Below are 20,707 nucleotides of genomic sequence, written 5' to 3'. Positions count from 1 at the left end.
TGGAAAAGCCTCTGGGGTCCAGTCCACCTCCAGCGCTCGAATTACCACCTCTTGCCCAAGAGTCCATGGGTTACCAGTGCTCCAAGACTTCACCTCCCACAGCTCCCTTCTGGAATAGTCTATGAGCCCAGACTTGAGCCTCTGCCCTCCCTGTGCCCTGCTATGGGTCCTATAGCCTCCCAGGGCTTCCTGGTGATGGAGGGGCATCTCAGGCCTGCTCAACCCCTTCGTTCCCACCTCCTGGCTTTTGAGCCTATAGCTTAACCATCCTTGGGAGGGGGGGAGGCCCACACAGCGACCACAGTCCAAATGACTCTCAGGAGAGGGCCTGTCCAAGCTCTCTCTATCCCCAAGTGCCAAGGTGTGCTGGTGATTTGCTCTTCCATATCCACTGTACACCCTGTACCCCTGTGGACAGGCTGCCCAGGGCCCTCCCAACCCTGTGGCTTCCAGCATGGCCCTGGGGGAGAGCCGAGGTTTTTCATCCCCACTGCCTCCCTGCTCCACAGTAATTACAACCCAGGACTGGGCCCTCACCACACTTCATTTACACCACTTCCTCCCCTCACCCCTTCAGCCCAAAGGCTGTTGATGGCTTCCCACAGCTAGTTCACCTCTGCGATCTTTCCCTCTCCTTGCTCTTCAATTTCCAAGAATGTTTAATGGGAGGCAAAAAATTCAAATGCTTCCAGGAGTGAAGCTGGTAATCAGAATCAGTGGGACTGCTCACTGGAAGCGTGAATGCCCTAGTCTAGGAATCTGGAGAGGAAGGTGGACCTTGTGAAGAACTGGAGGGCCCAGACCTCTTCAGAAGGGGGCGCCACTCCTCCCCTCCAGTTCCTCGTGGATATCCTGCACAGTGGCCAGATTTGCCATTTTTTCAAGAGGAGCAGAGAATCTGGACTTTTTCATAAAATATCTCTATTTCTAAATGTGGCCCAAATTTATAAACCGCTCTGTGACCCCACCAAAATCTGTCTGCAGGTCACCATCCACAGTTGCTGTTCGCAGCTTCCACTCTCAAGCTGTTTGCTTGTCTCGGGCTCTGCCAGGCCTCTTCATGCCTCTCTGCCTTGGCAGTTCTCTTTGCTGAAAATGCCTTTTTTCTGCTCCTCTCTCTTAGCACGCTTCTGTTCCTTCCAGAACAGAAGGCTTACGCCTCACATTCTCTCTGAAACCTTCCAGGAGCCCCCATACAGAGCCTTCACGCTATGCAGACTTCTATTACTGTGCCTACCGCCACCATGTTTGTTGACAAGTCCTCCCCAAGTTGTCCTGTGCCCCAGGTCATGAGCTTCACAAGGTCAAGCACTCCTATCCTCTCTGTCTTTATAGCCAAGCATTTACCTAATGCCAGAGACACTGAAGGTAATGCAGTAACATTTTGTGTAACAAAAGCGTCAGATATATTGATGGACCCAGGTATGTCTCCTGAGGCAGAGGAGCAATGTCATATGGGACGACTGGGTCCCGCGGGGCCAGGTTATTAGATGAAGGGACTTGGTATTGACTACCACAGTCAGACACCTCACAAGTCAAAAGGTCATTGTGACCCTCCCTGGTTCCCTATCTATCATGAAAAGCTTCCTTCTAGGCAAAAATATATTACACGTTCTGACCAGTGGTTTACCAAGAACTCTGTCACAGCCCAGGTGGATGTGACAGGAATTTTTTTCCCTCTTTTTCCTTCCATGGCTGTATTAAGATATAATTGACATATAGCTTATGTAAGTTTATGGTAGACAGTATGATAATTTGATGCATACGTTTATTGCAAAGTAACTACCACGTTTATTGCAAAGTAACTACCTCCATCCTCTCACATAATGACCATTTTCGTGTGTGTACCGAGAACACTGCAGATCTCATCTATCAGTAACTTCCAAGTATATGGTATATGATACAGTATTGTTAACTATAGTCACCATGTTGTACATTGGATCCCTAAAACTTATTCCTCTTATACTTGGTTGATTGTACCCTTTGACCAACATCTCTCCATTTCCCCCACCCCACCCCCGGCTCCTTGCAATCACCATTGTACTTCTTCCCGTTGCTCTGAGTCCAACTTGTTTAGATTCCATATAGAAGTGAGTATTTGTCATACAGTATTTCTTTTTCTCTGTCTGACTTAGATCACTTAGAAAAATTCTCTTAGGGCCCATCCACGTTGTCACAAATGGTGTTGGGAAATGTATTTGACAAGAAATAACCTGGCTCATTTTCCTACACAAAAATCAGTTTTCTAGTAACGAAAGTGATGAACTGAAGTGCATTCTAATTTGAGGAGGTGAAAATTGAATTCCATAAATGAGCCCCTGTCATTAAATCATGAAAGTGAATTAAAATTACTCAATTGTCTTTCTTAATTAACACTGATGGTGTAAATAAAGGACTGTGAAGAGTTTTTAAAATCTAGCACTGAACACTAAGAAGACATTGGTGTACCAGAATTCTACAAGTGTTCCTGGGATGGTTATCCTCATTATTTATTTTAACTGTGCAAATACTGTATCTCTATTTAGGAATACCACATTTTTAAACCGGGTAAAAAGTACCAGGTAAAGGATTCAAAACTAAATTCTGCCTTCATATCATTAAAAGGAAAATACCACCTATCTTTGAATTCTTGGTACAGGGGAAAATAAAATTGGAATTAATGTTCTACAAAAAAAGGGGGGATAAGAAACTATGAGAAAACAAAAATGTATAATTTGAAATTTTTCTTCTATTCGGCTTATACAACTTAACATCCAAAAAACAGAACCCAAATTAAAAATGGGCAGAAGACAAGAACATACATTTCTCCAAAGAAGACATCCAGATGGCCAACAGACACGTGGAAAGATGCTCAACATCATTCATCAACAGGGAAATGCAAATCAATACCGTGATGAGATATCACCTCACACCTGTCAGAATGGATAAAATCAAAAACACAAGGACAACAAATGTTGGCAAGGATGTAGAGAAAAAGGAACCCTCACGCAATATTGGGTGGGAATGCAAACTGGTGCAGCCACTCTGGAAAACAGTATGGAGGTTCCTCAAAATATTAAAAGTAGAATTACCATATGATCCAGTAGTTCTACTAGGTATTTACCCAAAGAATATAAAAACACTAATTTGAAAAGATATATGTGCCCCTGTGTCTATTGCAGCATTATTTACAGTAGCCAAGCTATGGAAGCAGCCCAAATGTTCATCAATAGATGAATGGATAAAGAAGATGTGGTATATATATATACGATGGAATAATACTCAGCCATAAGAAAGAATGAAATCTTGTCATTTGCAACAATGTGGATGGACCTATAGAGTGTAATGCTTAGTCAGAGAAAGACAAACACCAAATAATTTCACTCATGTGTGAAATTTAAGAAACAAAACAAATGAAGAAAAAGACAAACCAAAAAACAGACTCTTTTTTTTTTAATTTTTTTTTATGTTATTTTATTTTTGGGAGAGAGAGAGAGAGAGGGAGACACAGAATCCGAAGCAGGCTCCAGGCTCTGAGCTGTCAGCACAGAGCCCGATGTGGGGCTCAAACCCACCAACTGTGAGATCATGACCTGAGCCAAAGTCGGAGGCTTAACTGACTGAGCCACCCAGGCACCCCAACAGACTCTTAACTATAGACAACAAACTGATGGTTACCAGAGGGAAGGTAGGTGAGAGGATCACAAAAATAGGTGAAGAGGATTAGAGAGTACATTTATGATGAGCACTGAGTAATGTATAGAATTGTTGAGGGGTGCCTGGATGGCTCAGTCAGTTAAGCATCCAACTTCCACTCAGATCATGATCTTGCGGTTCATGGGTCCAAACCCCACATAAGGCTCTCTGCTGTCGGTGCCGAGTCCACTTCAGATCTTCTGTCCCTCTCTCTCTGCCCCTCCCCAACTCATGCTCTCTCTCTCTCAAAAATAAACTTTAAAAAAAAAAAAGAATTGTTGAATCACTATATTGTACACCTGAAACAAATATAATACTGTATGTTTACTGGAATTTTTTTAAATCTTTTGAAAAGTATAAAAAAAGAGTCAATTGAAAAAAGCAATTATATAGAGGCAACTGGGTGGCTCAGTCAGTTGAGCATCCGACTCTTGGTTTCAGCTCAGGTCATGATCTCAAGGTTCGTGGGATCAAGTCCCGCATTAGGCTCTGTACTGAGAGCGTGGAGCCTGCTTGGGATTCTCTTTTGCCCTCTCTCTCTGCCCCTCCCCCATTCTCTCTCTTTAAATAAATAAATAAATAAATAAATAAATAAATAAATAAATAAACTTAAAAAAATGTTTAAGGAATTATATAATAAAATTTGTGTGTGTAAAAACTTTTTTCTTCTATTCAACTTCGTATTTAAAACATAATTGCCAATATCATGTATATTTATGTCACATTAGATGCTTCTCTTCATAGTTGAATAAAGTTTGATAATCTTTAAAGCAGATTATTTTCTTCTACCAGACTTGTTTTCATTCAAATGTGTTCCTCCTCTCATTCCTGCCGATGTTTTTTAATCCCTTTTTCCTATGATTGTGTAGACATATACAAACATTTACACACATATAGAAAGATCTTTTTTATAAGTAATAGATTGTACTATAAATGTTAACCATTCAATTTTCTGTTCTTACATAATTCATCATTAACATCAAGTTCAGTAAGCACCCTTTTAAATCATTTTTTTCTAATAGCTATATAGCAATTTATTATATGGATATACTACATTTTATATAGCCATCTAGCTATTAATAGACATTCCACTTGTTCTCAGTTCTTTGCTTCCAAAAACAATGTTATACATAAGTTCTACATAAATCTCTACATACTGGTACTTTCATTTCTCTAGGATGGAGTCACATATAGAATGGCCAAGTCAAAAGGAATGTATGTGTCTGATTAGAGGTATATTCAATGATCAGTAATGGAAACCGACTAACAGAGGCTTAAACAAACAAGGATTTGTTTTTCTCACATAACAAAGGCCTGGAGGTAAGTAGTAATGAGTATTGGTTGAAGAACTCAAGCTCTCATATATTTTTCTGTTCTGCTATCCTTAGCATGTTAGCATTTTGTCCTCACACTTGCCTCCTTGTGGTTACAAAATGGCTGCCACAACTCCAGGTTTGTATTAAAGGTAAAGGGAGAAAGGTAGTAACACCCACAATTGTACCTTATATAAGCAAAGCAAAGCAAAGGCCTTCCCAGAGATCTGTCAGCAGTCTTTCCTTTACATTTTCTTGACCAGAATTGGGTGATATGACCACAGCTAGACTGGGAAATTGAGCAACTGGAAAAGAACAGTATTCTCATGATGGTTTAAATCACTTACAATTCATTATCTTGCTAACATAAACAAAATTAGGATTCTATTGGAAAGGAAGAAAAAAGCTATGGATACTGAGTAGGCAACTAACAATGTCTCCTGTAGTGTTTATTTTAACATAATTATTTAATAGATATTGCCAGGACAGTTTCCAAAAAATATATAATAATCCACACTTCTGTCATAAAGAGAGTGCTTGTTTTCTGCATTCTTATCAACCCCATATATAAAAACTTTTTTCACTTTTACTGGTCTGATACATGAAAAAGTATACCAATGATGTTTTAATTTGCATTTTCCTGATAATAAGATTGAGTATCTTGTCATGTGATTATTGGTCATTTGGATTTCCTCTTCTCTGAATTAGTATTCAAATTTTTATTCATTTTTAATTGGCCTGAGTTTTTTTCCTTATAACTTGTAGAATCTTTTTGTGTGATATTAACTATTTTCCTGTCATTTGTCTTATAAATACTTTCTCAAGATATGTGTTGTCTTTCGACTTTATGGTGTCTTTTGCCATCTTTTAAAAAATGTTATATATGTAGTCAATTTTGTCTGATTTTTTCTTTTTTTTTAATGTTTGTTTATTTTTGAAGGAAAGAGAGACAGAATGTGAGTAGGGGAGGGGCAAAGAGAGAGGGTGGCACAGAATCCAAAACGGGCTCCAGGCTCCAAGCTGTCAGCACAAAGCCCAAAGCAGGATTCAAACTCACAAACCATGAAGATCATGACCAGAGCTGAAGTAAGTGGCCCAACCAACTTAGCCACCCAGGCACCCCCATTGTCTGCTTTTTTCCTAATTGGTTCTGGGTTTCCTGTCTTTTTTTTTTTTTAATTTTCCCAAAACTCAGCTTTTATTACAGAGTACTCTAAATTAGATCTACTTCTCTTTTAGCATTTTGCATGCTCACTAAAAGTCTGGTCTCATAAATAGGCATAAAGAACAAATACAGGCAGAACTGTTCAAGAAATTTACCCTTGAAACTGAAATTAGCTATTACTGTCTTTGAAACTCAGTGATTTTTTCTACAACTCCATTTACGTTCGAATCTCATGTCTCACATTATCACTTTTCATTTCTTCACTGCACTTTCACCTTTGTTGGCCAGTTCTTTTGATGATCCACTTTTGTAAAATGTCACATGGGTGCCAAGGATACAACACAACGAATGCTTTGCTGTCTTTGAGTGAACTGAATGACAAATATGCAGTAACCAATCACTAGCAAAGTTTGAGAGAAGTACTGTGATTGGTCACAGGTCATGAAGCACATCTCTTACATAATGACTTGCAGACCTAATAGCTAGCAGGGATGTTTGTAGTTCACATGACTACTCACAGTATATACGCTGGTAACAGAAATTTGAATTGTGCTAATCGAGAACTGCCTTTACCTACTTGACATTGACCCAAACAGGCTTGAAGCTGACTGCTGAGTAATGGCACGATTAAATATACATCCAAATAATGAATCTTAAAGCACCCTAAATGCAAAATTAGCACACACTGAGTGCATGTTGAGATGGTTTTCAAATTTCCATCATTTAGCAATCAACTTTAAAATGTATCTTGGGGGTGCCCAGGTGGCTCAGTTGGTCAAGCATCCAACTTCAGCTCAGGTCATGATCTCACGGTTCGTGAGTTCAGACTCCACCAGGGGCTCTGTGCTGACAGCTCAGAGCCTGGAGCCTGCTTCGGATTCTGTGTCTCCCTCTCTCTCTGCTCCTCAAAAATAAATAAAACACTCTCTCAAAAATAAGTAAAACATTTAAAAAATATAAGGAAAAGTAAAAAATAAAATGTATCTTAGAATGACAGAGTTTTAGAAATACAGAAAGGACCTTTAAAGATTCCATAATTTGGTACCACAAATTATCCAGCATGTTTATTATGAATGACTTCTCCTCCTATTTCAACTTGCTCATTCAGTTACTTGTGGTCCCAGTGGCATTCAGCTTCACATTTGGTGGAACCACAGGCAGGACAAGTATAGAAACGTCCTAAATAGTCTTCATCAAGGCAGTCAGAGAGTCCATTGCACTGAGAGTCAGGAGACCCAGGCTATCACAGACCTGATTCTTTACTGGTATCACTTACCTGTGAGAACCAGTGGTTGCCTTTTTTGTGAACCTTCTTTTTTTCTCGTTCTCCAGTTTCTGGAGCAAATTCAGTTTGCTTTCCTGGGTTTGCAAACTGTAATGACCTCAAAGCTTTAGCAGTTATTCCATTCTGAATCAGGTTTTCTTTCTGCTGTTCCGAGAATCAACAGCCACATTGCCATTGATTATCTGTGTACATTTTGGACAAAGCTTCCAGCCAAGTACAAGCTGTCTTCCAAATTTTGTTCTCAGAAAAAAATGGCATCATCTAAGTCAATTACATGCAAAAAAATTTTTGGCTGGTTTTTTGTGTGTGTTAAATGGGCCACAGTATGACTTCTGCAAATCCTCAAATCTGCCAATACTGGGCTTCCTGTCTTGCTTGGGAAAGTCTTCCTTTTTCTCCTTTAGTGAATTAGAATACTTCCAGAGCTCAGAAAGCTATTCATTTCAAATTCAAAGCAAATATGACTTGGTGTCCAAACAACAGAGGGAGAGGGTATTAATTGTACCTAACTCAAATAGGTTTTGTGAGGCTTAAATATATAAGCTAATGCAGGGGCACCCTGGGTGGCTCAGTCAGTTGAGCATCCAACTTTGGCTCAGATCATGATCCCACAGTTTGTGGGTTCGAGCCCCGCATCAGGCTCTATGCTGACAGCTTGCTCAGAGCCTGCAGCCTGCTTCAGATTCTGTGTCTCCTTCTCTCTCTCTGCCCCTCCCCTGCTCATGCTCTGTCCCTGTCTCAAAAATAAATAAATATTAAAGAAAAAAATTTACATATATACATATATATATATATATATACACACACACACACACACACACACACACACACACACACACACATACACACATATATAAAAGCTAATGCATAAAAGCTCTTAGCCCAAGGACTGGCACATAGCAAATGCTCAGTAAACAGCTATTGTATTAATTATTATTAGCAATACAAACAATCTGCATTACACATCTGTTTGTTTTGTTGGTTTCACCTTCATTGATCCCTGGGAATCGTGTTACATACACACAAAGCAGAATCTCACTCAACACAGGGTGTTGTGAATGCTCTTTGAAACCAGTTCCCACTACCATGTCAAGTGTCTGTTCAGGGAACACAGTGGAGATGAGGGGAGCCAAGTGTTCACAGGGGAGCTGGGCCAGCCAGGTTTCATCATGCCAGCTGCCTGGGAAATGTACTCAGACCTGTGCCCTGCCACTCAGCAGCCATTGCACAAGGCACAGGGAACACACCCTCAGGGAGATGCACGTAGTCACAAAGCAGGTATAGTGTGTCTGCCAGGGCCCCCCACCCCTAAACCAGAGGGCAGTGAGAGGTGACAGACACAAAGATGAGACTCAGAGGCCATGTGACAACCTCATTCCTGAGGGACTCTGGAAGGCCCTCCTCACTCACCCCCTCCAGCCCGCCCCAGGGGCACCTGCCCGAGAGGAGACAGCTGGGGGGCCTCGCAAGGCTGACTGTTAGAAATTGCTACTCAGCCAGCACTTGAAGTCGTCCTTCCAGGACTGGACATGGATTTGCCTGTAGCTTTTCTTCCACTCCTAGCTCTGCCATCAGAGAGTAACATTAGCAGGACGCAAATGTAGAAGCTTCCTACCAACTCCTAGAGCCCCTAAGGAGCCCAGGAGCATGTGTGGTTTACACCCACGCAGTTTGTTTAATTAAACTTTCCTAAAAGGATTCACACTCGGGGCATGATTTAATTTTGATTTGAGTTTCACTTAAAGATCTGCAGTGACTGACTTAGCCTTCCTCCTCTCCCTCCTAGATTGCTCTCTCTGCCAGTTTTTATCCTTTCCTACATTCCAACCCCTGCCCCAGCATGGGATGCAGGCATCCTACCACTGTAGCATGACAGGTGACATTTCAGTGAGTGAACAGAACAACCAGCCAGGACTCAGAAAGGAGTTTTATTCTGACAGAATTTGAATATGTAAGGCTCTGTGAGCCATTACCCTGGCACCAGACTGAGATACCACCATTCAAAAATAAGTTTGCAGAGAGATTGTAATGATAAGGGGGGAAATTATCCTAATCTCGCATCAGGAAAGAAGGCTGTAGGAGAAAAAGAAAAGACTGTAAGAAAAAATATTAAAAATTGGTGATTTTTCTGCAGTTCATTCCTAGGTATTTTATTGGTTTTGGTGAAATCGTAAATGGGATTGTTTTCTTAATTTCACTTTCCTAATTTCTGCATAGCAGGACTGTGATTTTCATTTTCTTCTTTGTGCGTCTCTACATTTTCTTTGGTGTGCTTTTTTATCTCATTTTCCTGTTTCACACTTAGACCAGGATTCAGCTTCTGTCCTTCAGAAGCCCATGCTCCCGGTTCCATCTCCCTGCATCTCCACCCCCTGCTCTGCACTCCTAACCCCAAATGCCTCTAGCTCTAGGCTTTGCTTCCAGATGTGTGTCCTATAATGCACACACTCAGGAAGCAAAGGGATATATATTTTTTAAACATCTTTAGCCCAGGTTTTTATTTTTTATTTTCTATTTTTTTAATATGAAATTTATTGTCAAATTGGTTTCCATACAACACCCAGTGCTCATCCCAACAGGTGCCCTCCTCGATGCCCATCACCCACCCTCCCCTCCCTCCCACCCCCCATCAACCCTCAGTTTGTTCTCAGTTTTTAAGAGTCTCTTATGGTTTGCCTCCTTCCCTCTCTGTAAATCCCCCCCCTTCTCCTTCCTCCTGGTCTTCTGTTGAGTTTCTCAGGATCCACATAAGAGTGAAAACATATGGTATCTGTCTTTCTTTCTCTGTATGGCTTATTTCACTTAGCATCACACTCTCCAGTTCCATCCACGTCGCTACAAAAGGTTAGATTTCATTCTTTCTCATTGCCAAGTAGTATTCCATTGCATATATAAACCACAACTTCTTTATCCATTCGTCAGTTGATGGACATTTAGGCTCTTTCCATAATTTGGCTATTGTTAAAAGTGCTGCTATAAACACTGGGGTACAAGTGCCCCTATGCATCAGCACTCCTGTATCCCTTGGGTAAATTCCTATCAGTGCTATTGCTGGGTCATAGGATAGACCTATTTTTAATTTTTTGAGGAACATCCACACTGGTTTCCAGAGCAGCTGCACCAGTTTGCATTCCCACCAACAGTGCAAGAGGGTTCCCGTTTCTCCACATCCTCTCCAGCATCTATAGTCTCCTGATTTGTTCATTTTAGCCACTCTGACCAGCATGAGGTGATATCTCAGTGTGGTTTTGATTTGTATTAAGGGATATATTTTTAAAATATTTTTAACCAGGGGCACCTGGGTGGCTCAATCGGTTAAGCATCTGACTTCGACTCAGGTCATGATCTCAATCTCACAATTTATGAGTTCAAGCCCCGTATCAGGCTCTGTGCTAACAGCTCAGAACCTGGAGCCTGCTTCAGATTTTGTGTCTCCAGCTCTCTCTCTGCCCCTCCCCTACTCATGATATGTCTCTCTCTCCTTCAAAAAATAAACATTAAAAAATTTTTTTCAGGACACATGGGTGGCTCAGTCAGTTAAGCAGTTAAGCGTTCGACTTCAGCCCAGGTTATGATCTCGTGGTCCATGGGTTCAAGCCCTGAGGTCAAAGTCAGTGCTGACAGCTCAGAGCCTGGAGTCTGCTTCAGATTCTTTGTCTCCCTTCCTCTCTGCCCCTCCCCTACTCGGGCTCACTCACTCGCTCTCTCTCTCTCTCAAAAATAAATAAACATTAAAATATATATACATACATATATTTTTAAAAATCATATTTCAGGCTTCTCTTGAGAAGTCAGAAGACCTATCATCCTGCTCCAAGATTCCCATTTGGCAACAACCACTTGGTGCCACCTATAGTCATCCCCTTTCCAGGTCACAACATTCCTAGTACAGCCTATTGTCCCCACAGCCTGGAGGCTGTATTAGGTGGTTTATTTTTCAATAGAGAACTGTTTCTTTTTTTCTTTTTCCATTCCCATAAGAAAATGAATGGTCAACCAAGAGGTCCATCTGCATCAGGAAAAATTATAGAGAGCAACTTTCTTCATGAAATAAAGACTATCCTACATGTTTCATACGCAAACACAGGTTGGCTTCATTCATTTACATCACCTGCCTGACCTCTGACCTAAATAATGGCCAAGATGCCCTCCCAGCTTGGGTGCTCATGATTTCTGGATGTGCTGGACACTCTCTTGCCTAAGATGAAAATGAAAGGGAGGCTTCCTGACCCCTGTGCCAGCCCCTGATCTTCGTCTTCTCCCTCAGGACAGGCCACTTCAGTATTCAACAATACACCCTGGAGTCTACAGGCTTGACCTTGGGGAAATCAGAGAAACAAATGACACCTACTGTGACCCCATTACTACAAGCCAGGCAATAGCCATGCCACCTGCACTGGGCTACATCCCACCTGCATAACACTTTGAGTTCCTAGTAACTGAAGATCCAACTAAAAGTAACCTAAATGAAGTCAGAAGCAGCCTCCCTGAGCATAAAGGTGAACAAATAACACCAGTGCAGCAAGAAAGAATGGGGAGTAACTGGTAGGTGGATGACTCATGGAATTTTCCACATTACCTACACACACTTCAAGACCCAGCTCAAGTTCATCTGCCTCTGGGACCCCACCCCGGAAAGTCCCCCAACTCCTTTGAACCAAGAGGGCGGATTGCCTGGATGTCTTCTTTGTAATTAATAACTCACAGCCTTGTGGCATTTATTGAATGTGTTTGGCACAGAGACAAGTCAATTCTCATGGAATATCGAACGAACGAACGAATGAATTAATGAATATATAATTAAATTGATGGGAAGGGGATGTGACTGAAGAAAGCCAGGAGACCAATGCATTCATTCAGGAAAGGAAGAAGGATGTAGACTAAACCAGAGATAATAAAGATGGAAAAGTGGATCAGAGATCTTAGAGATTTGGTAAGATCTAGTCACAAGGGGAATATGGGGGTGAGGAGTTGGAAGGAGTTGACAAAGACTTGGCTTTCACCTTGGACTCTAATTCTTTTTTGTTTGTTCGTTTTTTATTTTTTGAGGGAGAGACACAAAGCAAGCTGGGGAGGGGCAGAGAGAGAGAGAGACATAGAATCTGAAGCAGGCTCCAGGCTCTGAGCTATCAGCACAGACCCCGACGTGGGGCTCGAACTCATGAACCATGAGATCATGACCTGAGCGGAAGTCAGAGGCTCAACCGACTGAGCCACCCAAGTGCCCCTACCTTGGACTCTAATTCTGTTCATAGGAGAGGGAAGTCAAAGGCTCCTGGGGCCTTAACAGTACCTTTCTCTTACTGCATTGTTCACTCATGCTTTGGGTACAAGAGGATGCTTTCTGAGAAACAGGATAAAGAGCCCAGTTATGAGATCGGAGTCAAGACTGTTGCAATGAAGCAGGGAGAGGACACATAGAAGGAGGGTCGATATTCGGGTTATATGCCATCAGTGGAAACTCACTGAATGCAGAACACTTACTTGCTCAGGTCCTGTGGAGAGAGGGGACCTCTCAGCTGCTGGGCTGGGCTGCTGTCATATTAACTCTGGTGCCAGAGTCAACATCCAGGCAGAGGACGTAGCTCCATAATGATTCCTAAAAAGTACTGAGGCCACATGCTGCTGAAGAGGACTTCCTAACACTACAGTAGAAAGAGCCCCCAAGCTTTTAATTGAATGAAACCAGATTGACCTGACCACTGTGTTTTAAATTTTTCTAGCTTTAAAAAAAAAAAAAAAAAAAGGAACACAGATGTACCTGGAAGATCATGCTCCATGATTTGAGGTATAGGAGAACAGCATCAAAGTTGTCTCCAATTGAGTTGAAATGTCTCGAAGAATAGAAATGTAGACTAGAACTGATACTTATAATGAGAAAGAACTTCCTTAAACTGAATAAAGCCCACCTATGGCAATTCAAGTTGGTCTACGCTCTGGAAGAAAGTACTCATCAGCCACCCTTCTTGAAAGACTCATCACTCAGAAAGTTAAGGCTTTTCTCCTTTCCACTGCCCCTTTCAGGCTTCTGTTCTCTAGCCTAAACAAGCTTTATTCATTTTGCTTTTCCAGACTGTGTGTGTGTGTGTGTGTGTGTGTGTGTGTGTGTGTGTACCACATCTTCTTTATCCATTCATCTACATATGCACGTGGGTTGCTTCCATACCTAGGGGTGCATGTATCTTTTCGAATTAGTATTTTTGTCTTCTTTAAGTAAATATCCAGTAGTATAATTACTGGATCATATAGTATTTCTATTTTTAATTTTTTGAGGAACCTCCATACTGTTTGCCACAGTGACTATACCTATTTGCATTCCCACCAGCAATGAAGAAGAGTTCTTTCTTCTCCACAGCCTCGCCAGTGCTTATTTCTTATCTTTTTGATTCTAGCTATTTTGTTCTGACAGGTGTAAGATGATATCTCACTGTGGTTTTGATGTGCATTTCCCTAACGATGAGTTATGTTGAGCATCTTTTCATGTGTCCATTTGCCATCTGTATGTCTTCTTTGGCAAAATGGCCACTCAGGTCCTCTATATTTTTCCATCAGATTATTTGAGGGGTTTTTTGGTGTTGAGTTGTTTCCTGTTTCTCTTCTGTGGCACCTCCAAATGTTTCTGCAAGGTGTCAGGAGCCCAAGCTATGCCCAGCAGAGTGAAGAAATTGCCATACATTTTTTCTGCCATTCTGAATTCCTTTTCCCGAAAAAACAGGCAAAGGATATAAGTAGGCATGCTACAGAAAAAGAAATACAACTGGCCGATAACATACGCCTAACTTTACTCATATAGACATGCAAATTAAAACAGTCTAGCATTTTTCACCTATCAATAAGCAAAGATAAAAATTATTCTTAACATTTGATGTTGATGAAAGAGTCTTCAAATTCTATTGGTAGGAATATAATGTGGAACAAACTTTATGGGAGGAGGGAATAACCTGACAGCTGTATATCATCTGAAGACATGTAATCTCTGTCAACCATCTATTCCACTTTTGTGAATTTATCCTTCATAATTATTAGCACAAAAGTGTAAATATATATGAAAAGATCTGTAGTGTTGTTTATAGTAGGGGAAAATGGAAACAATCTGAACATTCAGTAATAGAGACTAGTTAAATAAATAATGGTACAGACATACAATCGAATTCTATGCAGCCATTAAAAAGAATGATGTAGATCCTAACCTACAGACCTGGAATGATGTCTGGGATATTTTGTTAAATGAAAACAAACACGTTTCAAAATTCTAAGTAAAGCATGGGTCCATTTTTAAAAATCTGTGTTTGTAAACATGCAGAGCTATAGTGAGATACAGAGGAAAAATAAAAACACTATCAAACAGTGATTCTTAAAGCGAGGTCCCTGTACCAGCAGCATCAGCATCATTAAGAAGTTTACTGGGAACACACATTCTCAGGCCCTGCCCCAGACCAGCTGAATCAGAACCTCTACAGCTAAGGCCCAGCAGTCTGCTTCACAAGCCTTCCAGGTGATGGTGCTCACTAAAATTTAAGAATCGCTATTCTAGAAAGAGCATTTATCCGGAGGTAGAGAAAGAAGAGACGTAGGTACAGGGGAATTTCTACTTGTTTATTCATTTCCGTGCTGTCGAAATTTGAATTATGTTAAAAGGAATGCTTCTCAGAGTCACGTACCCATCTTAGTAGACTGTGCTAACTTAGTGGAGTCGACTTCATGCTCTCTCTTTTTTTTTAATTTTAATTTTTATTTACTTACTTATTTAAACTTCATGCTCTCTTAAGGAAAATCCAAATTCAAATGTGTAAAAATTCAAATTTGTGAAGCAAACAACATAGGGAAATACTTAAATTACTGAACGGTTTCTGACATCACTGAAGTCACACATCAGTGAAAACACACACATCAGGAACTGAACTTGACTCTGCTATGTGAGCTGAAGAAAGGGAATTCAGGCTCTCGGAGCCTTGGTTGCCTCCTCTGTAACTGAGGATGACAACAGCCACCTTGTCCCCTCGCAGGTCACGGGGAAGAGATGACACATGGAAAGCACACTACTAATTGTCATATCATTAGCCCCAAGGTTTCTTAAAACACTGAAGTGGCCTCAACAACTTTATCAACTCACTCCATTTCTCAGAAGCATCGTCATTGCATAAAGCTGTCCCAGAATGACCCTCCTCGCAGCAAGGCTCTGCCAGAGAACCTTGACACAGGCGTGCCCAGGTCACTTTTACTAGTGAAACGTGTGAAACCCTGATGAGCCAGTGAATAGGTGCAAATGATTTCTTCCCACCCATTCCCAAGCCCTCCGCCCATGCGCCTCAAGCCTGTTTTGTGTGGTATGTCTCTTTTACGGCCTGTGAAAGGCCTCCTCGTCTCTCTCACCTCCCTGTCCTCAGACAACAAAGCAGGCTTTTCTCTTCGCACAGAGTGCTTGTTGCTTTCTTGATCCATGAGAAAACGTGGAGCAGAAGAACAATAATGTGCTACTTCTTTTTGCTCCAATAAAAAAGAGTTATGACACAGAAGCCTGGGGCCAAACCAGGCTCACTGTTGTGTGTTATGACAAAGAAATCTTTTCTGTAAGCACAGTACAAGGGCAGATGGCAGTAAATGAGCCCGGGCAGCATAGATCATGTCACTGGGAGGCTCCTCCCCTGGCCATGGGACCTTGGTCTCCGAACCCAGCTAGGTGCTCAGAGTAGCAGGCAGGGCCCTGGCCTTCCATTCAGAAGGCCCCAAACCCAGCCCCATGGAAGAGGATTGCAGAGGGCAGCCTGTACCTACATGGAATTGGAGGCCCCTGGGGCTGGGCCCAGCACCTAGCCCTGCCCCCCAATAGCATTTCCAGGATCTCTATATGGCTACAGAAACCTGGTGGGACAAACATAGGTAGATTCTGTTCTCCCCACTGAGACACTGACTTGACAGGTCTGGGGAGGAGTCCAGGAACCAGCTTTTTTTTTTTTTTTTTCTTTTAACCTCTCTGGATGATTCTGATGGGCAGCCAAATTTAAGAGCTAAGAACACGTTTTAGAGCCATCTGAAACGTTTCCTCTTCTGTGAAAACCTGACCGTCTCAGGCAAAAGTGGTCTCACCACCCACCTTGGTCTTCTCTCCATCCTTCTCGTCGGCCCTTTAAGGGAGCCTGTACCAATGTGAAACTGATTACTCCCTTTACACACCTCTCTTACCCCCTAAAGATGAGTAGGGGTTAGGTCAACATGGTTTACCTCCAAGTGTGCCACTTGTGAGGATTATTTTTAAATCCCAAAATACATTCGTGTGCATTGCAGTTTGTCTCAGTATGCTAAAAATGAACAAATGAAAACCTGAGGAATGCCACTGTCTGCCTTCTGAGTGGCCGTAACCCCCCTTCTACCCTCAAGATGTCTCATGTGCCAGGTACAAAGGTGCTAGTTGCCATTAAATACAAGTGTTCTTAATTTCTTTCTTATTTTTTAGATTAGAAAATCAATATAAATAGTTCTATTATGTTCTAGTATGTTCTTCCTGCTTTCCAATGGGTCATCCTTAGGTATCTCACACCCCACTTTGGAGAGTGTGAGTATAAATCGCATAAGGGGTGCCTCACATATAGTGGGTGCTTAGTTAATGCAAATCCTCTTCCCTGGGGAAACATGTTTGGAAGAGACATAGGGTGTCATCCAGTCCTCACCTCTCTGGTGAATCTTAGGAGTTTATCTCTATAGGCAGGGGACTCAGGAAAGAACAAAGAAGTGGCCCAGGTGAGAAGGGCACCTGAGGACTCTTGAGACTGGCTTGTCTGAGGCTGACAGCAAGGGATGAGAGTCACTGAGTCACTCCACTGGGGTCCTCACCAAGGCCATAAGCGTGGGGACAGCCATCAGCAGAGACAGCTCACCCAGATGTTCTTAAAAACAGACTCTCCAAGGGGCGCCTGGGTGGCTCAGTCAGATGAGCGTCCAACTTCAGCTCAGGTCATGATCTCACAGTCCATGAGTTCAAGCCCCGCGTCGGGCTCTGTGTTGACAGCTCAGAGCCTGGAGCCTGCTTCAGATTCTGTGTCTCCCTCTCTCTCTGACCCTCTCCTGCTCATGCTCTGTCTCTCTCTGTCTCAAAAATAAATCAAAACATTAAAAAAAAAAAAGAACCAGACTCTCCAGTAAAGGAGGGAAGACTGATAAGAGAGCCCAGGTCCCCAACCAGGCAATCTGGCCCACTGAACGTCTGCCTTTATCTAGCTGACAAGAGTCATGTAGGTCCCCGTGGACCAGAGCCTCCCTCAGATTTCCAGCAACATCCAATGACCCTGACTCAAAAATGCAACTCTCCTCTTTTCTAAGTGTTGTCTTAAATACAAAGTTGATGGAGACACTGCATCCAAAGCCACCAGCTTCCACATCCTTAGGTGTGACCATGAATATCGCTTGTCTTGCCTGCTGCTGTTGGGACCTGGACAAATGCCACAGGCCCCTTTCTCTTCCTTCATCTTCCTCTCTACAGAGGGGATGGAAAGCAGCCCTGTGGCTCCTCTGAGGGGCAGCCTGACAAGGAGTCTCTGTGCCCACACAGGAACAGCTCTGTGTATCTAGCTGCTGGCCTGTGGCCTTTGATAAAGCCACACAGGGAAAACCTCTTTCAGGCAACAGGCCTGTAGCAGTCCTGCGATGGCAAGTCACAGCCCCTCCCTCCAGCCCACTTCAGAAGCACAACTTAAATAGCGGCTTTCATGTTAAGTTTGAAGTGAGCCAAGGTTTGGGAAGCTCTGGGCTTTTAACATGTGGCTTTCCTCCTGCTTTGAATGGTCTCCTTTGACCAACCCTAAACTAAGCTATCAATCAACAAAAATTTACTGAGCACTTACTATATTTCATGTCACTGCAACAAACTTTTTTTTAAACATGCTCACTTGTTCCCAGTTACAAGCAACTAAGACAAGGTGGAAAACAGAGGCACGGTCCTAGGGATGTCATGTACCGTACAGTGACTATAGTTAACAATCTGTAGTGTGTATTTGAAAGTTGCTAAGAGAGTAGATCCTAAAAGCTCTCCTCACAAGAAAGAAAAATTTGCAACTATGTGTGGTGATAGACATTAACTGAACTTATTATGATAATCATCTCACAAGATACATATGTCAACACATGTCAAATCATTATATTGTATACCTAAGACTACTACAAGTATATATCAATTTGATCTCAATTTTTAAAATCTAAAATTTTAATTAAAACATTTTATTTTTTTTTTTACATTTTATTTATTTTTGATAGAGAGAGACAGAGCACAAGTGGGGGAGGGGCAAAGAGAGAGGGAGACACAGAATCTGAAGCAGGCTCCAGGCTCTGAGCTGTCAGCACAGAGCCCGACGCGGGGCTCGAATTCACGGACCGCGAGATCATGACCTGAGCCGAAGTCGGCCGCTTAACCGACTGAGTCACCCAGGTGCCACCTAATTAAAACATTTTAAAAAGAAAAGAAAGGCATGGGGCTCCAGAGCTAGGAGACACTATAGCTTAACTTCTGTTTTAAAGATGATGAAACAGAGGCCCAAAAGGTAGCTAAAATGCCCAAGGGCTTCCAGCTAGTCCCAGTTCATAAACAGCATTAGAAGTTGAACCATGGACTCTTAGAGTGGGGAAGGACACCACACTGATTCCTAGATCCTTCCCCAAGATATGCTGATGCAAGAGGTCTGGGAAAGGTCCAGAGATCTGCATTTCTTTTTTTTTTTTTTTTAATGTTTATTTTTGAGAGAGAAAGACAGCATGTACAGGGGAGGGGGAGAGAGAGAGGGAGACACAGAATCTAAAGCAGGCTCCAGGCTCTGAGCCGTCAGCACAGAGCCCGACATGGGGCTCAAACCCACAGACCGTGAGATCATGACCTGAGCCGAAGTCAGATGCTTAACTGACTGAGCCGCCCAGGTGCCCTGAGATCTGCAGTTCTAACAACCCCTCCCCAAATGCACCCTCACACTCACAGCTGATTCTGATGCAGATGGCACTCCTTGAGAAACATTAGTCTAGTCCAAATTTCCAGGAAATGCCAAATTTCCAGGAAGCTATGCCACCTGAGCGGAAGCAAGCTCAGTGATTAGACAATACGTGCATCCTGAGAAGACAGCATACTCCACCTCTGGGTGGCTCTTAGCATTAGGAAGTGTTTCTTTATCTGATGGTGTTTCAAGGAGTGCCTTCAGGTCCCGGGAAGACATGCACTCAGGTGACCCTAGGTGATAAGGCAAAAAGAAGAAAGGAGGACTTCCAAGACAGGACTTGTGGCCAGGATTTAAGGGGTCCCTCATGGGGAACTGAAACAAGGGCCAATTGTCATCAGGTGCAATAAGCATTCCCAGGGGACCCTGTGGGTTGTCTACCCTCAGAAGTGGGCACTCGTTCTTCCCAAGAGAGAAAATTTGGGTTGATTTGTCATCATCCATGATCATATGCACATAATTTATAAATAAGTATGCATTTACTAAAAAGATGCTGAAAATATTTTACTGATTCAGATGAAAAACTTTTAAAATTTGGAGAGTAGAGCTTTAGAGCAATAATGAATGAAACTAATCTCTCTTTCACATGATACTGCATAATATTTAAAGGCAGTAGTCTGTCCTTCCTAAGTCAGCTTTTCTTCAAAAATGCACCTTCAGGTGCCTCAGTCAGATCAGGCTACAGGACCCCTCAGCAGCCCTGCCTGTGCTTGTTAGTTGCCAAGAGATGGTATTTGGCTAAGATCCAGGGCCATTCACCTCCTTTTTAGGTTTATTTATTTCTTTTGAGAGAAAGAGGGAGTGCGAGTAGGGGAGGGAAAAAGAGAGGAAGAGAGAGAACTCCAAGCAGGCTCCGCACTGTCTGCGCAGAGCCCAGTGTGGGGCTTGAACTTGAACCCATGAGATAATGACCTGAGCTGAAATCAAGAGTTGGACGCTCAACTGACTGAGCCACCCAGGTGCCCCTCCATCACAAGTTCTCAAAGAAACTATGCAGAGAAACATGCCAGGAACAATCATTCTGTTTAATTCAAGTGTTCACTCAAAATATGTTTATTGAGTACCTTCTATGGGCAGTCACTGCCTAAGCACTGAAGATACAATGATAAAGAAGACAGAGGGGCACTTGGGTGGCTAGTCAGTCGAGCGTCTGACTCTTGATTTCAGCTCAGATCATGATCCCAGGGTCATGGGATCGAGCCCTGCATCAGGGATTTGTGCTTTTTCTCTCTCTCTCTCTCTAAAAAAAAAAAAAAAAAAAAAAAAAAAGGAAGAAGAGACAGAAAAATTCCCTGCT

At 42.3% G+C, this 20,707-nt stretch overlaps 1 pseudogene; it reads right to left on the bottom strand.

Annotated features, from left to right (window-relative positions):
* Positions 1 to 7,204: 7,204 nt before the first annotated feature.
* On the bottom strand, positions 7,205 to 15,575 carry LOC122215243 (annotated as a pseudogene).
* Between the last annotated feature and the right edge of the window lie 5,132 nt (positions 15,576 to 20,707).

Source organism: Panthera leo, chromosome A3, assembly GCF_018350215.1.
Source record: "Panthera leo isolate Ple1 chromosome A3, P.leo_Ple1_pat1.1, whole genome shotgun sequence".
In the NCBI taxonomy this organism is placed as follows: domain Eukaryota; kingdom Metazoa; phylum Chordata; class Mammalia; order Carnivora; family Felidae; genus Panthera; species Panthera leo.
This window is presented reverse-complemented; position numbering and strand designations above follow the sequence as displayed.